Consider the following 22,526-nt stretch of genomic DNA (forward strand, 5'->3'; position numbering starts at 1 on the left):
GTGTACAGTATATTATTGTAGATACAAAAAGTAAAAGATGCTCCTCCGTAGACACAGCATAAATAATATTCATCATTTGGACAATAATTGATGTTTCATTGTTTACATTTATCCACGTAAAACAAAAATACATATAAGATAATTTGTTTTGCTTCTGTTGTGTAATTAGTATTTATTCCATTTAAGTATAGTGTCATGACTTAAAAAAACAATATGTTTTGAAAGGTTCAATTAACGTCATATTAACAGCGGTAATCCATGTATACGGTGTGTAGCGTGTACTTAGTGCGTGGTGTGTGTTTTGGGAGACTGCGGTATATTCGTGTTGTGTCCTCTTGTATAATGGAACTCTTCTCCTATTATAGAATAAGTAAACATTCGTCGGCATTGTATCACCTTTAATATATATAAGCAATCACCTGCCACAACATTGGCTTTTGTTACGTCATCATTATCAATTTTGATGTTATCAATTTCATCTTTGTCAGAACTTCAATTTCCACGTTAGATTATTTTCACAATCATTCTATGATACTATCATTAAGTTAGGTCCATACTTTTGAAAACCGCGCCAATTCATATGACGCTTTACCGGAAGTTGCGGAGGTTGTTTTGAATTCCAGAATGGTTTCCGATACGCCACGACATCCCACTTGGATATTTTTTTTCAATAGGTGAAAATTGTCTACATATAATATTGAATGTTTATAATCATTAAATAAATCAAATAAAAGCAGTGAAGTGAAAATTATATGCTATCTCTGAGGTTTTTGCATTCCCTGTCGTAAATGGGAATGGATTTTCAAACACACCGGAAGTGCCGTTCGTCGCTATAAATGATAAGAGGGGACCCGTCGGACCGAAATTCCGGAATTCTAAAAAAATCGCATACGGATTTTCTTTAAACACAAAATTTGGAGAAAATCATAAAAACAAACAGACATAAACCAGATATACTATCACAAAAAACATATGAACTGATGTGGAATTTTCTTTTGCGGCATGATTTTCAAAACAAGAGGCCCAGAGGGCCTGTATCGCTCACCTGGTTTGAAACGCCAAGTAATGTTCTGAATACAGGTTCATTGTTTCTTTTTTAAAGGAATTTTAATATTAACCTCTAAATCCCCTATTGGGCCCCACCCCTCCTGCCCCCAGGGGGTCAGAGCCAAAATTTATACAAGTTCTGTTCCCCTTCCCCCAAGGATGTTTATGGCCAAATTTGGTCACAATCCAAGCAAAACTCTAGGACAAGTAGCGATTTATAGGATTTACCTATAATTCCCCTATTGGGCCCCGCCCCTCCTGCCCCCCCGGACCAAAATTTATACAAACTCAGTTCTTATTCTCCCAAGGATATTTCTGGCCAAATTTGGTTACATTCCATGCAGAACTCTATGACTAAAAGCGATTTAAAGGATTTACCTCTATTTCCCCTATTGGGGCCCCACCCCTCCAGCCCCCGGGGGCCAGAGCCAAAATTTATACAAGTTCTGTTCCCCTTCCAAAAAAGATGTTTGTGGCCAAATTTGGTTACAATCCATGTAGAACTCTATGACTAGTAGCGATTTAAAGGATTTACCTCTATTTCCCCTATTGGGCCCCGCCCCTCCTGCCCCCGGGGGGTCAGAGCCAAAATTTATACAAGTTCTGTTCCCCTTCCCCAAAGGATGCTTGTGGCCAAATTTGGTTACATTCCATTCAGAACTCTATGACTAGTAGCGATTTAAAGGATTTACCTCTATTACCCCTTTTGGGCCCCACCCCTCCTGCCCCCGGGGGACCAGAGCCAAAATTTATACAAGTTCTGTTCCCCTTCCCCCAAGGATGTTTGTGGCCAAATTTGGTTACAATTCATGTAGAGCTCTAGGACAAGTAGAGATTTAAATGATTTACCTCTATTTCCCCTATTGGGCCCGCCCCTCCTGCCACCGGGGGACCAGAGTCAAAATTTACACAAGTTCTGTTCCCCTTCCCCCAAAGATGTTTGTGGCCGAATTTGGTTACAATTCATGTAGAACTCTATTACAAGTAGCGATATAAAGGATTTACCTCTATTTCCCCTATTGGGCCCCGCCCATCCTGCCCCGGGGGACCAGAGCCAAAATTTAAACAAGTTCTGTTCCCCTTCCCCAAAGGATGTTTGTGGCCAAATTTGGTTACATTCCATTCAGAGCTCTATGACGAGAAGCGATTTAAAGGATTTACCTCTATCTCCCCTATTGGGCCCCGCCCCTCCTGCCCCCGGGGGACCAGAGCCAAAATTTATACAAGTTCTGTTCCCCTTCCCCCAAGGATGTTTGTGGCCAAATTTGGTTACAATTCATGTAGAACTCTATGACTAGTAGCGATTTAAAGGATTTACCTCTATTTCCCCTATTGGGCCCCGCCCCTCCTGCCCCCGGGGGACCAGAGCCAAAATTTATACAAGTTCTGTTCCCCTTCCCCAAAGGATGTTTGTGGCCAAATTTGGTTACAATTCATGTAGAACTCTATTACAAGTAGCGATTTAAAGGATTTACCTCTATTTCCCCTGAGGGGCTCCGCCCCTCCTGCCCCCGGGGGATCAGAGCCAAAATTTATACAAGTTCTGTTCCCCTTCCCCCAAGGATGTTTGTGGCTAATTTTGGTTACAATCCATGCAGAACTCTAGGACAAGTAGCGATTTAAAGGATTTACCTCTATTACCCCTATTGGGCCCCGCCCCTCCTGCCCCTGGGGGACCAGAGCCAAAATTTATACAAGTTCTGTTTCCCCTTCCCCAAGGATGTTTGTGGTCAAATTTGGTTACAATCCATGCAGAGCTCTATTACAAGTAGCGATTTATAGGATTTACCTCTATTTCCCCTATTGGGCCCCGCCCCTCCTGCCCCGGGGGGGACAGAGCCAAAATTTATACAAGTTCTGTTCCCCCTCCCCCAAGGATGTTTGTGGCCAAATTTGGTTACAATCCATGCAGAACTCTATGACTAGTAGCGATTTAAAGGAAATGTGGCCCTGCAGGTAGGGCGTAAGAATTGTACCTGCTGCTCCTATTGCATGATCGTAAAAGGCGACTAAATTTAGGATCTTATCTTTTCTATTCTTCCTAACTGACTTTATCCTTCCTAATGCCTCCCTTGGCACCGCCTCACTTTTGGCCTTGAGTTGAGCGTTCGCTCCTGTGAGGAAGGCTCTGGGTTGTGTCCCCTGGCCGAGACACACCAAAGTCTATAAAAGTGGTAGTTTCTGCTCCTGCTTAGCGCTCAGCAAAAAGGGAGTGGGACGACTGGTTCGCCCGTTGTCAGTATAATGTGACGGGTGGGGTGTGTTGCTTGGTGTCTTTGGCGGCATGCTCCAGTGATATAGCACTATAAAAAGGGCAAAAGTTCCACTATACAAGAAGACACAACATGAATATACCGCAGTTTCCCGAAACACGCACCTCGCACAACATACACGCAACACAGCGCATACATGGGAGGCCGTCCTTACATGACCATAGCTGTTAATAGGACGTTTAATTAATCAAACAAACAAACAAACAAAATGACGGACGGACGGACGGACGACGGACGCCCCGCGCCATGACATAAGCTCACCGGCCCTTCGGACCAGGTGAGCTAAAAATAGTCAAATATGAGCACTGGATGAAATGGGGGTAGGGTTGTAGCACTTAGCACTGGATGAAATGGGGATAGGGTTGTGAGTTACAAACTTCAAGCTTACAAAATTGTTAAATTTTGATCGAGGACCCCATGTTTTTATATGATATTTGAAAAATATATTATATTGGGCATATCATATACAAATATTGTGAAATTGACATGGGTTTTCATTTCCTTTTTGGCCTATTCATTGATTTTTTACGGGCGAAAATATGGCAAAACATGATAATTACGTATAGAAACGGTCCTGGAAAATAATAAAAATTAGTTAGCATTTGTAAAAATACAAGAGTTTTGTATATTGTTCTATCGTTAGAGCTTTATGGACAAAAAAAATCAACAGGATCGAGACTACGTTCACCCTAATATTACAGAAAACATAATTTTATGAATTCTTCTATTTTCGGCCGGCAAATTTGCATGGATGGTATATTTCAAGCCCAAATATCTCAAAAAGTAGTTCGAGAACACCCATTTATCTTTACAGAATTGAAATCTACATGAAAAATGCAAGAAAATAAGACCTGTTGGAAAAAAATGACATGGGTTTTCCCAAAAGTATGGAGCTACCTTAATTAAATTTTTGATTGCATATTTGATTTTATTTCGGATAATGTAAACATAAAAAACATGTGATTGTTTTAGTATATCACATTACAACCGAAAGTGGAGAACAACTGTTACAGGTCTGAACCAATTCTCTATATAAAATTTGAATGAAATATGAAAACATTTCCTAATAATAATAACGTTAATGCTAAAACAAATAACATTTTTCCATCAGAACGTTTTAGTAAACATAAATATTTATCATGAAACACATTCATCAAAATCCACACCTGTGCATGCCAGTACACGATGTCAGCATTGATCGATGATCATATCCATTAATTAATGTAATACGTAATGAACGCCCACAATTTAATCGATGTGGAGTGAGCAAGCGAATGGGACGAGAAAACCCAGAAGTCTGGCTAACACAGGAGTGTGAGGCATTACCATGCGGAGACTGTGAATACTTGCCAGAGTATCTCGACAACCACAAACAATAACACTCCGAAGCCTGTGATTGTGACAACAGAATTGTGATGCAGAAGAGATACCAAAAGGTATATCAGAGTGGAGGGAGGCGGGAAAAGTTTTTTTTTTTTTGTTTTTTTTTTTTCTTTTTTTTTGTTGGTTGGTTATGGTTTTTTTTTTTTTTATTTTTATGTAGCTGTTAAGTTTTTGTTTTTTTGTGTTTCTGTTTTTTTTTTCGCCCGGAAATCCTCCACTCAGACCGTGTCCAGTAACGGTGAGTGGGCTTGGCAGTTGTCTACTTAGCTTCTTCGGGAAGATTCCTGGCCTCGCAATTGGTGTTGGAAAGAAAGCTATCGGTTGGTGACATAGTAACTGTATAGAATAATAAAATCTGCCTACCTGTAAGTGAACGAGATCGGGTTATCTCAGTCGAGGGCTAGGATTTTGTAACATAAATCCCCAAACGTGATCTTGATCACTTAAAGGTAATAGATTTTTTCTCGCGCCTCTAAAATATAACAAAACCCATCTATAAACGCGTTCAGAGTGTAAAAAAAAAAAAAAAAAAAAAAAAAAAAAAAAAAAAAAAAAAAAAAAACTATCCCGTCTTGGGCTCCGGTTCAAAGCCGATTAACCATTTCATCTGCGCTTCGATATTCAGTCATTCCGCATAAACTATAGTTCGGTAAATCAAAGAGTAAAACGATGATCAATCGAAACATACTGTTTTTCATAAATTAAAACCAACAACCAAACATGCATGGTAAATAGACTAAATGCGCATATATCTAATAATATTGATTATATCTGACGCTTGGGTGACGTCACCGGGTTCGAGAGTTTGACGGTTCCCCCCCCCCCCCCCCCCACATGCGCGAGCACTGTTACATGAATGGCGTGAGATTCCGCCAACATTCGCGTAAAGGTACCAGACAGATCGGACGAGATAGAAAAATCTAGCACCGGGTATCATGTGAGATTTCCCTGTCCGAGGTGCGAGAAAACATCTTGTGGGGCAGCGAACTGGTTTTCATCTAGTTCGCTGTGTGGCGTAATTATGGGGAATCCCCACCACTCGATGTAAGCTGGTAATATATTTTGCAAAAGTTGTTTTTCCACATGCTAAATTTTGAAGAATATAATAATATGATGGTTTTTAATAAATTGTGATCTTTATTATGTGGCTTTGAGTTTTATGTTGAGCAAGCAGATATATTGTTAAGACCTATTTTACTGAAAACTTCTTCCATAAAACATCTTGTAATTATGTTTGTGTTTGTTTGTTTGTTTGATTAATTAACGTCATATTAACAGCCATGGTCATTTAAGGACGGCTTGTTTGTTTGATTAATAAACGTCCTATTAACAGCTATGGTCATTTAAGACGGGCCTCCCATGTATGCGGGTGTGTTGCGTGTATGTTGTGCGAGGTGCTGTGTTTAGGGAGACTGCGGTATTTCATGTTGTCTTCTTCTATAGTGGAGCTGTTGCCCTTTTCATAGTGCTATATCACTGAAGCATGCCGCCGAAGACACCAAGAAACACATCCCACCTGGTCACATTATACTGACAACGGGCGAACAAGTCGTTCCCCTTCCTGCATGCTGAACGCTAAGTAGAAACTACCACTTTTATAGACTTTGGTGTGTCTCGGCCAGGGGATAGAACACAGAGCCTTCCTCACAAGGGCGAAGGCTCAACTCAAGGCCAAAAGTGAGGCGGTGCCAAGGGAGGCATTAGGAAAGATACAGTCCGTTAGGTAGAAGAGAAAAGATAAGATCCTAAATTTAGTCGTCTTTTACGATTATGCAATAGGGGCAGCAGATACAATTCTGAGATATCATCAGATAATCTCTTTCTGTCTGGTCAGCAACAGTAACACTGTCCTAAAGTTGTCTATTTGAGCTGGCAAGTACTTAACTATACCAGCCACTTCAGCTCCAGTAGAGAGATTACTTAGTGTTGATGTTGCCGACCAGACAGAAAGAGATCATCTGATGATAATTTTCAGACTTTGGCGATGATAAAATGAAGTGCTCAAATTTAACTTGCGTTTTATGTGAAGTGAACGTGTGTATTATTAGACAGAATTTACTCATAGTAACTTATACATGTGCGAAATGCTTCACTGTATGGCTATAAAAATGTGTAAATGATACAGCTGCATTCAAGAAAATGTAATGAGGAATTGTAATTAATTACCTTTTTTATGTTTTACAAAACTGAGTAAATGTTATTGAGTTTTGACCAAGTAATTATAATTTGTAATTAATTAAATTGCAATGACCCCCACCCTGCCAACATAATCATTCCGATTCACAACACTAATAATCATTAGATGTTATAACGTCATCAATGTAATTTTGTTTATTTGATTATTTAACATCCTTTTAACAGCAAGGGTCATGTAAGGCCGGCCTCCAATGTAAGCAGTGTGTAGCGTGTGTGAAGTCGTAGGTGCGTGTTTTGGGAGACTGCGGTATGTTACTGTTGTAGCCCTGCAGGTAGGGCGTTAGAATTGTATCTGCTGCCCCTATTGCATGATCGTAAAAGTTCTACCAGTGCGATTTGGCTGAAACTTGCATGAAACGATGCTGACATGGTCCCGACGAAGTCTAGTTATTTTTCGTGTCGATCCGAAATCCAAGATGGCCGCAACAGCCGCCATCTTGAAAACACACTTTGAACTTCTTCTGAAGTTCTATCGGCGCGATTTGGCTGAAACTTGCATGAAATGATCCTGACATGGTCCTAACAAAGTGTTATTATTTTTCAGGTCGATCCGAACATCCAAGATTGCCGCCACAGCCGCAATCTTGAAAACACATTTTGAACTTCTTCTCAAGTTCTACCTGTGCGATTTGGCTGAAACTTGCAAAAAATGATACATAGTTTCGACAAAGTGTTGATATTTTTCGGGTAGATCTGAAATTTAAGATGGCCGCCACAACCGCCATCTTGAAAACACGTTTTGAACTTCTCAATTCTACCGGTACGATTTGACTGAAACTTGCATGAAATGATCCTAACATGGTCCCGACAAAGTGTTGTTACATCTCTGGTTGACCAAAATTGAAGATGGCTACCATGACACTATATCTTCATATCTTTGATCACTATATAATTGATTTCCTATATGATTATTGTCATGGTAGTCAGATGACCGTTAGGGCCCTTGGGCCTCTTGTTTATATTTTCTGTTGAATGTTTTCCACGCACTCCCTTACAACAAATCATGACTGTTTCATAGTCTAATCTGAAATGCAATGTTCATTGATACCCATAAATCCTCTCATTTGTCTATGGTCAAACAGTGTTAAATGTTTTCTGCTGGGCACTTGATATCTGGAATCACATTTTCTATTTTTTTTTTAATTCTTCACTTTCAATCGTGAATAGTGGAAGTAAGCTTCTAGCTACAAAATGGAGAAGGGTATCAGTTCTTTGATGTTGTCGTGAATCAGCATTGGAGTATTTCTTGGTTTTTGTCACAAATGTATCAAGTGAACAGGCAGAATGGTCTTGATCTGACGATTTAGAAGGATATGTTTTCTCTCAATTTAAACAATTTCTCTCTGTGTTTTCTCTGAAATTAATGGCATTATACATTTATCAAATATTGAGGGTTATAAATATTACAGTTTGTATTTTTTAATTAGTTCATTTTTAGACCATGAACATGGTCAGATAAAAATACAATTCTCAGCAAAAAAAAATAATAACAATAATTAGCATTATAAACAAATAATTGATTGCTCAAAACTTTGAGAAATTAAACTTGGATTGGATTTGGATCACTGTACTTCAAATTATTATTATAAAGAAGTGTGTTGTATTGATTTGTACAACTATCATTATAGTTATTTCATAAAATTTGAAACAAAATGAAGTTATCGTCTAACCTTCATGTGAGTAACACAGTTGCAAGTTACTTTCAGGCTTCCTGAAAAATCTGCTACACAATGCTTGCACTTTGCCTGAAATTTTTCCATTTAAAACCTTTGGTAGGTAGAAGTGGCTCAGTGTATTTTGTGAAGCCATCATAGCTATAGACTTACTTGTGAAATGCTATTGAATCAACAGGTGTTATATAAGCAAGACATTTGTGAGTTGTAATCACAGGCTGTATTGATTTAAACATATTTTTTTTGCATATATACAAATGGGATCAGACACAAGTTGAATAACTTATAGTCTGTCTTCTCCCGTAATACATAAATGATGAAATATATAATGACCGCAAATATATTAGGAAAATGATGATGAAGAATATCAAGGTATAAATTTATGATAAGAATTACAAAACATATATCGTTTGATGAAGTACCCGTACCCGCATGTCCGTATAAAAGTATGTATTTGTATGAAATATCATCATAGGAAATACATTTACATTATAAAACTGATTCGACATTTCTTTAAAATTAAGGCTATATCTGATACAAAAATTAAATAGTGTAACAAAATAACACACATGTATATATATATAAGCTAGTATTGTTGATATAGAGTAGGTGACATAGTAGACCGCATACCCTATGACACACACTGTAACTAAACGCAACTAGCACCGCACCACGTAATGTCTACTCCTTTCTTCTGTAAAGCACACACCACTGTTCCTGTCTCTGAAATTCCGAGCTTGAGGCTCCCTGTATATTCGGATGCGATCGACTGTATTCACACCTCACACCTGTACATTGCCTGAGTGGTAAAGTACAGGTTTCTATGGTTACTACCTCACATATGTTACCTGTTTAGGTTACTAAATATAACCAAATAAATGCCATACATTGATTAATATCAGTATTATTAGACTAACGTAATTATACTTATGCATCAACACACTCAAAAGTAATAACTCAACAATCATATTGAATGATATTGAATGAATGAATAAGGCCATCCTCACAGAGGGTGACATGGCATTTATCAAACCAACAGCAAATGACAAACCAATATAATACATGACAAAACATATCGAAAACCGTGCAACGAATCAAGCAAACTCAACCTTATAATGATCTTACAAGTGCTTACCACGAACCTCTTTGATGCTGATTTAATCGCTAATCGTATGAGGCCGGGATCTAGGGGGGTCCACGTGCACCCCCCCCCCCCCCCCCACAACTTAACGAACCAATGTTTTTCTGAAGCCTTATGACCCACTGATAACGAAATCGAGAGGTAACATTGCATCAACTGGGATGGACTTCCGGTTATGACGTCATCAAGATGGCCGCCATCTCGAATTTCACTAAAAATTGAAAATAGTCATAACATTGATATTTTTTAACAGACGAGAAGACAAACGAGGCATCAAAATGACCACAATAGAACAAAAACATACATATCAGGACCATATAATCCATATAAATGTAGTTATTTCTAAGAAGGAAATGAAAAATCCGGATTTTTGAGCTCAAAATGGTAATTTTTAAGCAAAGTTTTTCATATTTGGCTTGACGCAGCAAAAATGTTTGCCAACAGCAAACAAATATTTCTATATACGTTACTTATCACATAAGTAAAAACAACACCAACCAAGAAAACAATGTTTACATTGTATAAGCTCCGGTTCTGACGTCATCAAGATGGCCGCTCATCTCGAATTTCACTAACAATTGAAAAATAGTTAATTAACATTAACATTTTTCAACCGAAGTGGACAAATGAGGTATTCAAAATGATCCTAATAGGAACAACAAATACATAAAAGGACCCAAATAATCCTATAATAAATAGTGATGTGTACGCAGGAAATGAAAAAATAAGATTTTAAGCTCAAAAATGGTAATATTTTAGCAATTTTTTTCCTATTTGGCTTGACGCAGCTATAATTCTTTCCCAACAAGAAAACTACTATTAGTAATCAGTTATTTGACCTCTTATCAATTAGTAAAACAACAACAAAAATATATAGAAATTCAAAAGATTAATTATTGTTGCACCATCATTTGGTTTACAAAACCATCACCGGGTGCGTATACAAGGGTATATGATTGCTGTTTTTTCCAAACCTCTAACACTACAGTTTCCGGATGTCTTAGAATTTCCTGAAGATTAATATTGGCAATTGACGATTCATATATTACCACATTTGAAATTTTAAGTTGGCTTTAATATCTACGTGGGACTTGACAATTTCCTAGCATATTCATTTTTCATGTTCGAAAGTTTGTAGACTAGTAGCGTCGCTAAATGAATTTTGTACAGCATAACGTCACCTAATAGGGTGTCGAATTAAAAACTGAAGAAAAGCATTTGTTTCCGTTAATACCACGACACTGTTCCGAAATTTGTTTCTTTTAGAAATAGCACATTCTACTGTTAACTTTATCCTTTTCTGTGTATTAATGTAAAGGAAAGTCAGATTGGTTACCTGCAGTATAACATATTTCTTTCATAGTTCTTAATGGTATGCATTATCGTTGTGCGTGCTCTTCTCGCCAGAGTGTCGATGAGCTGAGCTTGTGTGACATTACATTAACGGCTAACCATCGTGGTTATTAACTTGTTTCAACTGTCCATGGGCCAGGGGTAACATCAAGAAATATCTGGTTCGCGGATGTGGGAGCTCCATCCTGTTTTCAACCTAGTGATTCACATATCGTATATGATGTTCCAGACTTCTGCGGTAAGATGGAAAAGACACCAGAGCCACATCCTGCGAAAGGGTTGAGTTGCTTCTCCTTATTTCGTAATGAAGCACAATTCCTCATTCTTGTGAAACCCTTAGTGACCATAGATGGCACAGGTGAATTCCTTGAGGTCATAAATGAGGTCTACAGTGAAGTTCCTCTCTTTGCCAAGTCTGGAGAGCACTGCAGAAAACTTTTTTCTGGCGAGTCTTCAATGGTGTATCCACGCATACACCAGATGCGACCCCACCAGTACCTTTATGGGACTAGGGAAAGTACTGAAAATTGAAAACTATTTAAACATTTGATGACCTCATAAAAGACCTCCGAGGATATCAACCTGTGCCATCTATAGTCGCACGGGTGTCCACAGGTTGATTATGGGTGATTGAATCATTCCACCATTCGAATGAATCTGGATCTGGTGTAATTTCCATATAGAAGCTCTGGCAAACAGCATATACGATATGTTAGATTCTGAAGGAGATCCCACATCCCCATTGAATACCTGTCTGTACATGATATAAACTCTGGCCATTGGATGGGGCATTGAAAGATGACAGGCTAGAACACCACATGTATGGAAGTGTCACATACAGTTATCGACATCGAAGAATGACGCCTCTGGCTTTCGACGAATTGGATACTGATTATCTCGATTACTCTGATTCGGACTGCATGTTACCAGCTACCAGGCACATGCCGAGTCACTACAGAATTCAGCGGGATAGTGCAGTTGAGGCGGGGAAAAGCAGGGCACAATGATAATGGTTTAAAATTGAGAAAACCAGTGAAAGAAATATGTGACATTGTGGTAACCATCTGACATTTTGCTTATACTATGATTAGGAAAAAAACGAAACTGTGACTTGTCCTACCTAGATATTCTGTCAACTTTACATTCATGTTTCCTACTTATAAATCGCCAATATTCAAAATTATTTAAGGAACTTATAATTACACCAGGAAACTGTAGTGTCAGCGGTTTGGAGTTAGAAAAAATAGCATATTAACGAGTATACGCACCGGTGATGTTTTGTAAACTTAATGATGGTATAACAATAATTCTTTTTTAGATCATCTGTGCGCCGTCCGCCGTGCGTTAACTTTTCACATTTTGAACTTCTTCTCAAGTTATACAGTGCGATTTAGCTGAAACTTACATGAAATGATCCTGACATGGTCCCGGACAAAGTGTTGTTATTTTTCGGGTCGATCCGAAATCCAAGATGGCCGCCACAGCCGCCATCTTGAAAAACACATTTTGAACTTCTTATCAAGTTCTACCGGTGCAATTTGGCTGAAACTTGCATGAAATGATCCTGACATGGTTCCGACAAAGTGTTGTTATTTTTCGGGTCGATCCGAAATCCAAGATGGCCGCCATCTTGAAAACACATTTTGAACTTCTTCTCAAGTTCTACTGGTACGATTTGACTGAAACATGCATGAAATGATCTGACATGGTCCTGACAAAGTGTTGTTATTTTTCGGGTCGATCCGAAATCCAAGATGGCTGTCACAGCCGCCATCTTGAAAACACATTTTGAACTTCTTCTCAAGTTCTACCGGTGCAATTTGGCTGAAACTTGCATGAAATGATCCTGACATGGTTCCGACAAAGTGTTGTTATTTTTCGGGTCGATCCGAAATCCAAGATGGCCGCCATCTTGAAAAACACATTTTGAACTTCTTCTCAAGTTCTACTGGTACGATTTGGCAGAAACTTGCATGAAATGATCCTGACATGGTCCTGACAAAGTGTTGTTATTTTTCGGGTCGATCCGTAATCCAAGATGGCACCACAGCCGCCATCTTGAAAACACATTTTGAACTTCTTCTCAAGTTTTACCGGTGGGATTTGGCTGAAAACTTGCATGAAATGATCCTGACATGGTCTCGACAAAGTATTGTTACATCTTTGGTGATCCCAAATCGAAGATGGCTACCATGACACTATATCTAATTAATTTCCTATATGTTAAGGCCCTTGGGCCTCTTGTTTGAAATATAAAATTTGTTGAAAGAAAATGATCCTGACATGGTCCTGACAAAGTGACACCATATATAATTAATTTTACTATTGCCAAGGTAGTCAGATGACCGTTAAGGCCCTTTGGGCCTCTTGTTTCATTTCCTACCTAGAAATCACTACATAAATTGAATTATGTGGTCCCGATATGAATTTGTTGTTCTATTATGATCATTTTGATACCTCATTTGTCTACTTCGGTTGAAAAATGTTAATGTTATGGACTATTTTTCAATTTGTTAGTGAAATTCAAGATGGCGGCCATCTTCATGACGTCATAACGAAGCTTATACAATGTAAAACATTGTTTTTTTGGTTGGTGTTGTTTTTACTTATTGATAAGAGGTCAAATAGCTTATTAGAAATATTTGTTTGCTGTTGGCAAACATTTTTTACTGCGTCAAGCCAAATATGAAAACTTTGCTTAAAAATTACCATTTTTGAGCTCAAAATCCAATTTTTTCATTTCCTGCATAGAAATAACTACATATATTGGATTATATGGTCCTGATATGTATTTATTGTTCTATTGTGGTCAATGTTATGACTATTTTTCAATTTTTAGTGAAATTCGAGATGGCGGCCATCTTGATGACGTCATAACCGGAAGGTCCATCCCAGTTGATGCAATGTTACCTCTCGATTTCGTTATCAGTGGGTCATAAGGCTTCAGAAAAAACATTGGTTCGTTAAGTTGGGGGGGGGGGGTGCACGTGCAGAAATGTATGTATTTTATGAAAACATGCAGCATGCCCCTGTGAACATGAACTAGGTTTCTATTGTCATCCGTCCTGGGATAAAATTCTTATACCATAACAACCATTGGATTGAAGTTGAATTGTTAACGCTAACATTTCCATACGTTGCTCAAATGACTGACCTGTATGTTTGTAGAGGCTTGCCAACATGTAGGTCAATTCGGGGACACCAGACACATACTGCTTGTAAGTTTAACATATATTGAGACGCAAAATTGATAACTAAGAACAAATAACGAGAAACCTATATACAGTGTATTATTCTTATATTATTATTAAAATAACAATTAATACAAGATGTTTTTGGATGGAGATCCCAGTCTATTTGTTTGTGTATAATCAATATATACAAACTTTTACTATACAGTTCGATATCACCAGGGCATAATACTTTTCATCGCGGCACCAGCTGCGATGCCAGGAAGCTGGCCGAAGAAGCTAAGCAAACGACTGCCAAGCCACTTCACGCCGCTGTACACGGTCTGAGGTGAAGGATCTCTGAGTGAACTTCCACTCGATTTCACCATTGTATCTCTTCTGCATCACAATTCTGTTGTCACAATCACCGGCGCAGAGTGTTATTGTTGTGTGGTCGAGATACATGACAAGTTCACAGTTCCGCATGGTCCTGCTCAGCTCCTGTGTAGCCAGACTCTGGGCTTCCCGTCCCATCGCTTGCTCCTCCCACGTTAAATTGTGGGCGTTCTCACGTAATACATGATTAATGGATTGATCATCGATCATGCTGCACGTATAACGTAAAACTTCGTCTTGAGGATTGTGTTTCCTGAAAAATATAATATACATAAACGTACTGATAAAACCATGTTTCAATCTTTACATTGCGGTATTGGTATTAGTAAATGTTGTTTTTGCTCTATTCTGACATTCTAAAATAATTTTAAAAAATGCTTATCTTGATAGAAATGCAATCCGATCTGCAATTTGTCAAAATTAAAATTAATGATTACTGATATTAACAGGAAATCATCATAAAGATAATCTGAAATGGTTTCAGTTTCAGTTTGAAATGGACGAGCTGGCAACACTAAAGATGCTACACCATAGACGAATGGTAATTTGTATTATTAAAACAGGAACAGACAAATTAGTATTTTTCTTCAGTTTAACGTCAAACATCATTGAAACTTTGAGCTTATTGTTTTACTTTAGAATAAAGGTAGTTAATCGCACCCAAAAAGTCCATGACAATATGCCTTACCAAAACAAAAGCTAAGCGAATTATTTTATATATAGTTCTGTGTTTAAAACTTAGAAACAATTTGTTACTAATTATTGTCCAGATGATGAATATTGTTAATGATCTGCCGGCGGAGGAGTATCTTTTATTTTTCGTAACTAGAGACCTCGGGGGACGCAGCAAAAATTTTTTTGAGGCACGATCTTTGCATGCCGTGCGTCGATCATACGCTTCACATTTTTTACCACAACTGCTCATCAGAGTTGTGTATGTGTGTATTATGTGATGCCCAACCCCCAATAAGGTGCATATTAGCTAGGGTCAGTGACACTAATTAATAGAACACCCCACGCCAATTAAAAGATTCACTCAAACTGTGACATAGTCCGACCGTAATCTGCTAATTGGAGCACAGGGTAAAGAAGTCACACCTCTAACGAGTACCTACCTACCTCTGGTCCGCTAAAACTGCACATTCTTATCAGCAATCACATTTTAATCAAAGCTTTATTAGATGCCCATTTCATTAAATTTATATTTCATATCTTGTAAGCAGGCATACAACAGAGATGAGATCGTAAATAGGCCTACTTTGTTGCATGCTGCATTAGCCATTTTGTTGTTAACCTGAATAACCCTACATGTACATTACCCACAAACCATTAGTGTTGGAGTGTGAGAAGCGTAAATCGTTCCTGTTACCCTTTCTAATTTGTTTTTTTTTCGGCAAATATGACTTGAGAATTGTCGTTGAAAAAGAAACACAATAAATAAAAACTTTGCATTTATTTTTAAAAGATCGTTTTAGAAATACGGCTGAATTAATAACATTTCTATTTCAAACAAAAAATAACAGTAATAATTATGATTTATAAAACAGCCTAATCATCTTTTTTTGTAAAAAAAATCACCTTTTTTATAAAATAATGATATTGATTAAATAATATATATTCATGATCAGAAGCTCAAATATGTTCTTTAAATATTCAAGGAATTTAGATAATTAAATATAATTAAAAATATTAAAGATGCTCCACCGCTGACAAATGGTATTTTTTCACTATAAAAAACAGGAGCAGACGATTTAGTATTTTTCTTCAGTTACAAAAATTACTTACTTTACACCATTACCACCATTGGAAAGTTTGAGCTCCTAATTTTACTTCAAGTTAAAAAATATGAAAAATAATTAATTTGCATCCCGAAAAAATGCCGTGACACTATATCCTATATGGAATGAAGTACTGATCGCGCATGCACCAAAGACGAAATAAACTATTTTATATTATTTTTGTGTTAATTAGGCGTAGATATACACGATTAAACACCAATTATTGTTCAAATGATTAACATCATTTATGCTCTGTCGGCGGTGGAGCATCTTTAATATGAATACTGTAGTTAAATCAATATTTTACAGAATTATTATCATCTTTTCTTTACTTATTCTAAAGAAACATAATAAGTGTATTTTTTTTTAAACATTATCAATGTTATTGATTATAAAATTTAATATTAAATATTATTGAATTTTGAATTGAATTGAATTTTATACGCGATTAATGATTGACCCTCATGTTTAATATTTTGACCCTCCGAAATTTGACTGGACCCTCAGGATTTTCAGAGCCAAGGGGTCACTGACTTTTGAGATTTTGATCCTACTGGATGCCCTGACTTCAATGATATGCTCAATGCGGGACATTGAATACTGCTGATTTTATGCATTAAAGTTCGGATACAGAATTAAACAAGGGCATAAACAATAACAGGCTCTTGAAGTCTGTAAAGGATTTTATCAATTTGACATTTTAATTTGTTTCCATCAAATCTGAATTCAGAAGATATTTGACTTTTTAGCCCCTCTTGTCCTTGGGGGTCAACCAGAACCGCTATATAGCATTATAGAAATATTTTGTTTATAAATCGATACATCTTTAACTATTTCTATTATTTCAAAATTTTGTATTCAAATTTCTAAAGAAACCAATATGGCAAGTCTTCCTCATTTAGGTCTCAACACAGTGTCAAACGTGTTTCGATATAATTAAAAACGGGTATCTGATTTAACTGAACTGGTTTTACCTACAGACCACTTAACTCTGTAAAGAAACATATGAGAAACTAGTTATTACCATATCGTTGTGCACACATACTTCAGTGAAAGATTACGCCATGTGCAAACATAGAAATATACAAGATTTACTTAAGTTATACATGACTGTGTTAAAAAAACCCAGGAGTGCACGTTCAATAGCATAATATGTTTTTATTCAGGTGTCAAATCAAGTCCCAGTAACAATTAACGGACATTTAAAAATGTATTTTTAAATGCTTTGACGTGTAGATATGTTTCTCTTTGAAATGAAGTTCTTAAGATGCTATTGATACCACTAATAAAACACCTATTGTTTCAGTCTGTATAAGATTTCAAATACTATGTTATAGCCTACAACTTTTTTTCCTTGGGCGAAAACTAAATGATGTTGCTATTTAATTTGATTTCATTGATTTTGTGTAAAATGTACCATTACAAAAACTATATCTCGGCCCTCTATTTTTAATAATAAGTTGAAATAAGATTAACCACAGTGGATCTATACCGTATGTTGAAGATGTATGAAAATACATGGTTTGTATATTAACATTGCTTCGTCTATTTATGTTACCGATTTTAAACATTTTCATAGATAAAAGTTAAAATAATGTTTTCGTCTAAAAGTGGTGATCTTATGCGAAATTAGGTGAACTTATCAATTTACCATGAATTTGGCTTTGAGGGGACATAATTCGAAGGACAGTGGATGACGGAGGTTAGAGGGATTGAAGAAAACAAAAAAAAATTGCACAAGAAACATGTTCAAATAATTTAACTTTTGTTAAGTTAATTACCTGTGTCGGAGGGCTGGATCGTGAATTAGAGCTCCCCATTGTTATTCTGGGTTAATGTTCTGTAAGAAATAGGATACAATCAATGCTTCATTGTTTTCATATGCAATCTGTCTTTCAATATACACTATTTCATTTTAATACCTGATACTCTCAAACCAATACTTAAATAAAAAGCACTAAAGCTTAGAAGTTCAGTTCGGGAAAAATAATACACATGTAATTATTATGTAAATGTAGTAAAAACAGCTCTTTGCTATAGGAGATGTAGATGATTAGTCAATATGTTTACGATTGTTTATATTAGCAACGGATTCAATCAATATCGTGTTCTGGGTATCAACAGTACACGTTTCTTCCGCGTTGCTTACTTGTTATGTATTGATCATTCTTACAGTAGCGATAAATAATGATAACTGCAATTACATATGAGGAGAACGCATTACTAGATTTATATCTAGACTGTCTTAATAACTAATGATATAAACTTCATTCTTTAATCTGTGCATTTGTGCAACTCACCTTTCACAACACCAAACCTCTACCCTAAGTCACGGAAATGAATGACTTTCGGGATAGTGAGTACGTCTGTAAATTTCCAATATTACATGGACCTATTCCTGGAATATGAAAATTCCTGCTAATGAAGATTGCAATACGTGAGTAATGAAAAGTAAACTTCGCAGTTTTAAACGCATCGCTATATATGGAACTCTTCCAAGAAACGGTACATGTAATTTGTAACATGTTTTTCTCTATAAACAATGACAACATGTACCCGGAACCATATAGTGGTGTATTAATCACATCGTCATCGGAAATACATCAAAGTTCGATTATTTCACAAAAAAAATGTCAACGAGAAATGTACAATCTATGGACCAGAGCGCTGACCAGAAGTCTTTTAAGGTGAGTTTTATTGCTTTGATATATTTTATTTAATGTCTGAATATTTGATATAATTATCCTATTTACACGTCGACGTGAACATTTCATACTGTGAAACCTCTCTAATGGACCAAGAAAACATTTTGACCTTTCGCGTCCCTGTGAAAGATGTCTTTATCAAACATGTGGTGTTTATAGGTGGCCATTAGGCAGATTTGACTGTACATACCTGCTTCTTAAATGATAGGATAGAATTATCGATTGATTTGTTAACGTACCATTTAAAAACCGCGGTCATGTAATGACAGCTCCCCTAGTGTATGTAGTTTCGAGAGACTGTGGTTTATTCGTATTATTTCTTGCATAAATTTTACAACGCTGTTTCACTGAATCATGGCACCGAAGATTCCAAGCAACACACCCCTTCCCGTTACATTAAACTGACAACGGGCGAACCAGACGGCCTACTTCCTTGCTGTTGAGCGCTAAGCAGCTGCAGAAAGTACCACTTTGGCTTTGGTGAGTCTCGGCCGGGGAACAGAACCCATATGGTTCCTCAAAGGGACGAACTACAATTGTTTGATAGAATGATGGTATGATAGACGAACAGTATGATAGAAGAATTGTATGGTAGAAAGATGGTATGATAAACGAACAGTATGGTAAAAGGATTGGATCGTAGAAGGACTGTATGGTAGAGGGACTGTATGGTAGAAGGACTGCGTGGTAAAGGGACTGTATATTAGAAGGATTTTATGGTTGAAGGACTGTATGGTAGAGAGATTTTATGGTAGAAGATGGTAGGATAGACGAACAGTATGGTGAAAGGACTTTTGTTAGAAAGACTGTATGGTAGGGCTGTATAGTAGAAGGACTGTATGGTAGAGGGACTGTATGGAGAAGAACTGTATGGTAGAAGGATGGTATGGTACATGTAAAAGAACTGTATAGTAGATTGATTGTATGGTAGAAGGATAGTGTCGTTGGAGGATTGTATTGTAGAATGATTGTATGGTAGAAGCACTATATGGTAGAAGAACTATACGATATTATGATTGTACGATAAAATGATTATACGACAGTAGAATTTTTGGTGACCTGGCCATAGGTCATAGTGACCTTTTGCGATAGTCTTTTGTCCGTCATCGTGCGTAGCCCATTAACATTTCCTTGTGAACGCTATAACTTCAGTAGATATTCACCGGGCTTAATGAAACTTTATATGTAGACTATCATTGGAAAGATCTTGAACGATTCGAAAATTGATTCGACAGTAATTTACGGAATAAATTGCCCTTTGCATTAATAATTATCATTGGACCTTGTGAATACCATAACTTGAATAAAATGCACTCAGCTTCATGAAACTTTGTATCAAGACTAAAGTTGGAAAGACCTCGGGCGAGTTCGAAAATCGACCTGGTTAGATCGTAACTGACTGAGTTATTGCCCTTTGCAATTATGATTATTGAATCTTGTGAACATGATATAGACTTACATTGGATATATCTTTAACAAGTTTGAAAACAAACTTGATTCGACTCTAACTTATTTACAGATGTATTGCCCTTTGCAGTAATAATTATTGAACCTTGTGAACTCTGTAAAGCAGAGTAAGTATGTACCAAACTTAATGAAACCTTTAACGTAGACCTATTAGATGTATGTTCCTATTTCGTGAACAAAAGATATCAGTTTGCTCGAGACTGTCTGAGCGACCCCCTGTATGTAGCGACTCCCTGTCTTATGTGACCTTACTTGAGACCCCCCAACGTATTTTGCTATATAATGGGTCTGTTTTCAGCTACTCCCCTGTCTTACGTGACAAGCGACCATGTTTTTACAACCCAAACATCATAAAAAGTCTGTCTTGAGCGACTTTACATTGGCCTTAATTATGATTGATAAAGAGGTGTGAAACATCGAACTAAACATCGACTTTTGACTACGATAAGAGTACATTACTGTGTAACCAGTTTTGATGGCCCTGCAGGTAGGGCATTAGAATTGTACCTGCTGCCCCTATTGCATGATCGTAAAAGGCGACTAAAGTCAGGATCTTATCTTTTCTTTCTTCCTAAATTACTTTAATTCTTCCTAACGTCTCCCTTGACATCACCTCACTTTTGGCCTTTGGTTGAGCGCTCGCCCCTGTGAGAAAAGGCTCTGGGTTCTGTCCCCTGGCCAAGTCTATAAATGTGGTAGTTTCTGCTCCTGCTTAGCGCCTCAGCATAACGGGAGTGGGACGACTGGTTTCGCCCGTTGTCAGTATAATGTGACCGGGTTGGGTGTGTTGCTTGGGTGTCTTCGGCGGCATGCTTTCAGTGTTATAGCACTATAGAAAGGGCAATAGTTCCACTATGCAAGGGGACACAACATGAATATACCGCAGTACTCCCAAAACACGCACCTCCCACAAACATACACGCAACACAATCGCATACATGGGGAGGCCGTCCTTACATGACCATGGCTGTTAATAGGACGTAAATAAAACAAACCAACGGATCATGAGACAGATCGGTTTTTTTTTCCACAAAATTTTGCCTTAAACTATTAAAAAGGCTATTATCATTCAGATATCTCTCAATACTAAACAATGATAAACACTGACAAATTAAAAACGGAACACATTAAATAAATCGGCATGTTTTACTTTGCCTACCGTATCATCCTACGGCTTGGCGTGGGTGACTCTCTTCTTGTTTTGTACATGGCATTTGCGACCAAACATAATTTCGTTCTTTGATATGAGTAAACAGTCATTATAACTGCCATCCCAAAGTAAGAAGCTCTATATTTTCTTCAAAAGTTTCTCATAGAAAGTCTTGTAAAAACAAATGCACACGACTTGGGCTTCTGTAATGGCCGCCATTTGGTAGCAGTGTACAGTAGATTTGTAAAATTTAGCAAAATAAAGCCCAGGTTTTAAAATGGTACCTCTACTGTACAGTAGTAATGTTTTTTTTAATTTACACAACATCTGCAATTGTTCTGCAATGGTTGTTTTCTGACAAGTGTGTTTTTTTTTTTCAAGCCTGAAAAACCATGACACACAAATATGTTTTTAATTGCAAAAAAAATGAGATTTTTAACCCAAAATTGCACCCCTCCAGATAGAATTTTTTTACTTCAACAAAGTTTAAAACCAAGCATCAATGTATGTCTGCTTTTAATTTATAACTAGATCTAAATGATTTTTAATTAAAAAAAAACTCATTTAAAAAAAAATTGTTATTATTTTTTTTTTATTTAAAAAAAATCAGGTAATTGATATATCTATAATGAAGAATGAATTTTCAGACAATTTAAGGACAGATTTTTGTACAGTGATGTTGCGGATGAACTTGGACTGCCTTAAGTGACTTCTGTCTTATGTGACTTTTTTGCGATGGTCCCTTGGAAAGTCACATAAGACAGTCTCAACTGTATATCAATACAAATATCGTC

General features: G+C 37.1%; 1 long non-coding RNA gene across 1 annotated transcript; it reads right to left on the reverse strand.

The window, feature by feature from the left end:
- Positions 1 to 14,746: 14,746 nt before the first annotated feature.
- Positions 14,747 to 18,879, reverse strand: LOC138309419 (uncharacterized). Its single transcript, XR_011206269.1, has 3 exons — positions 18,711 to 18,879; positions 18,192 to 18,250; positions 14,747 to 14,885 (listed from the first exon to the last, which is right to left on the reverse strand). It is a non-coding gene; the product is annotated as an uncharacterized lncRNA (long non-coding RNA).
- Positions 18,880 to 22,526: the final 3,647 nt, after the last annotated feature.

The sequence above is a fragment of the Argopecten irradians genome, chromosome 15 (assembly GCF_041381155.1).
Source record: "Argopecten irradians isolate NY chromosome 15, Ai_NY, whole genome shotgun sequence".
In the NCBI taxonomy this organism is placed as follows: Eukaryota; Metazoa; Mollusca; class Bivalvia; order Pectinida; family Pectinidae; genus Argopecten; species Argopecten irradians.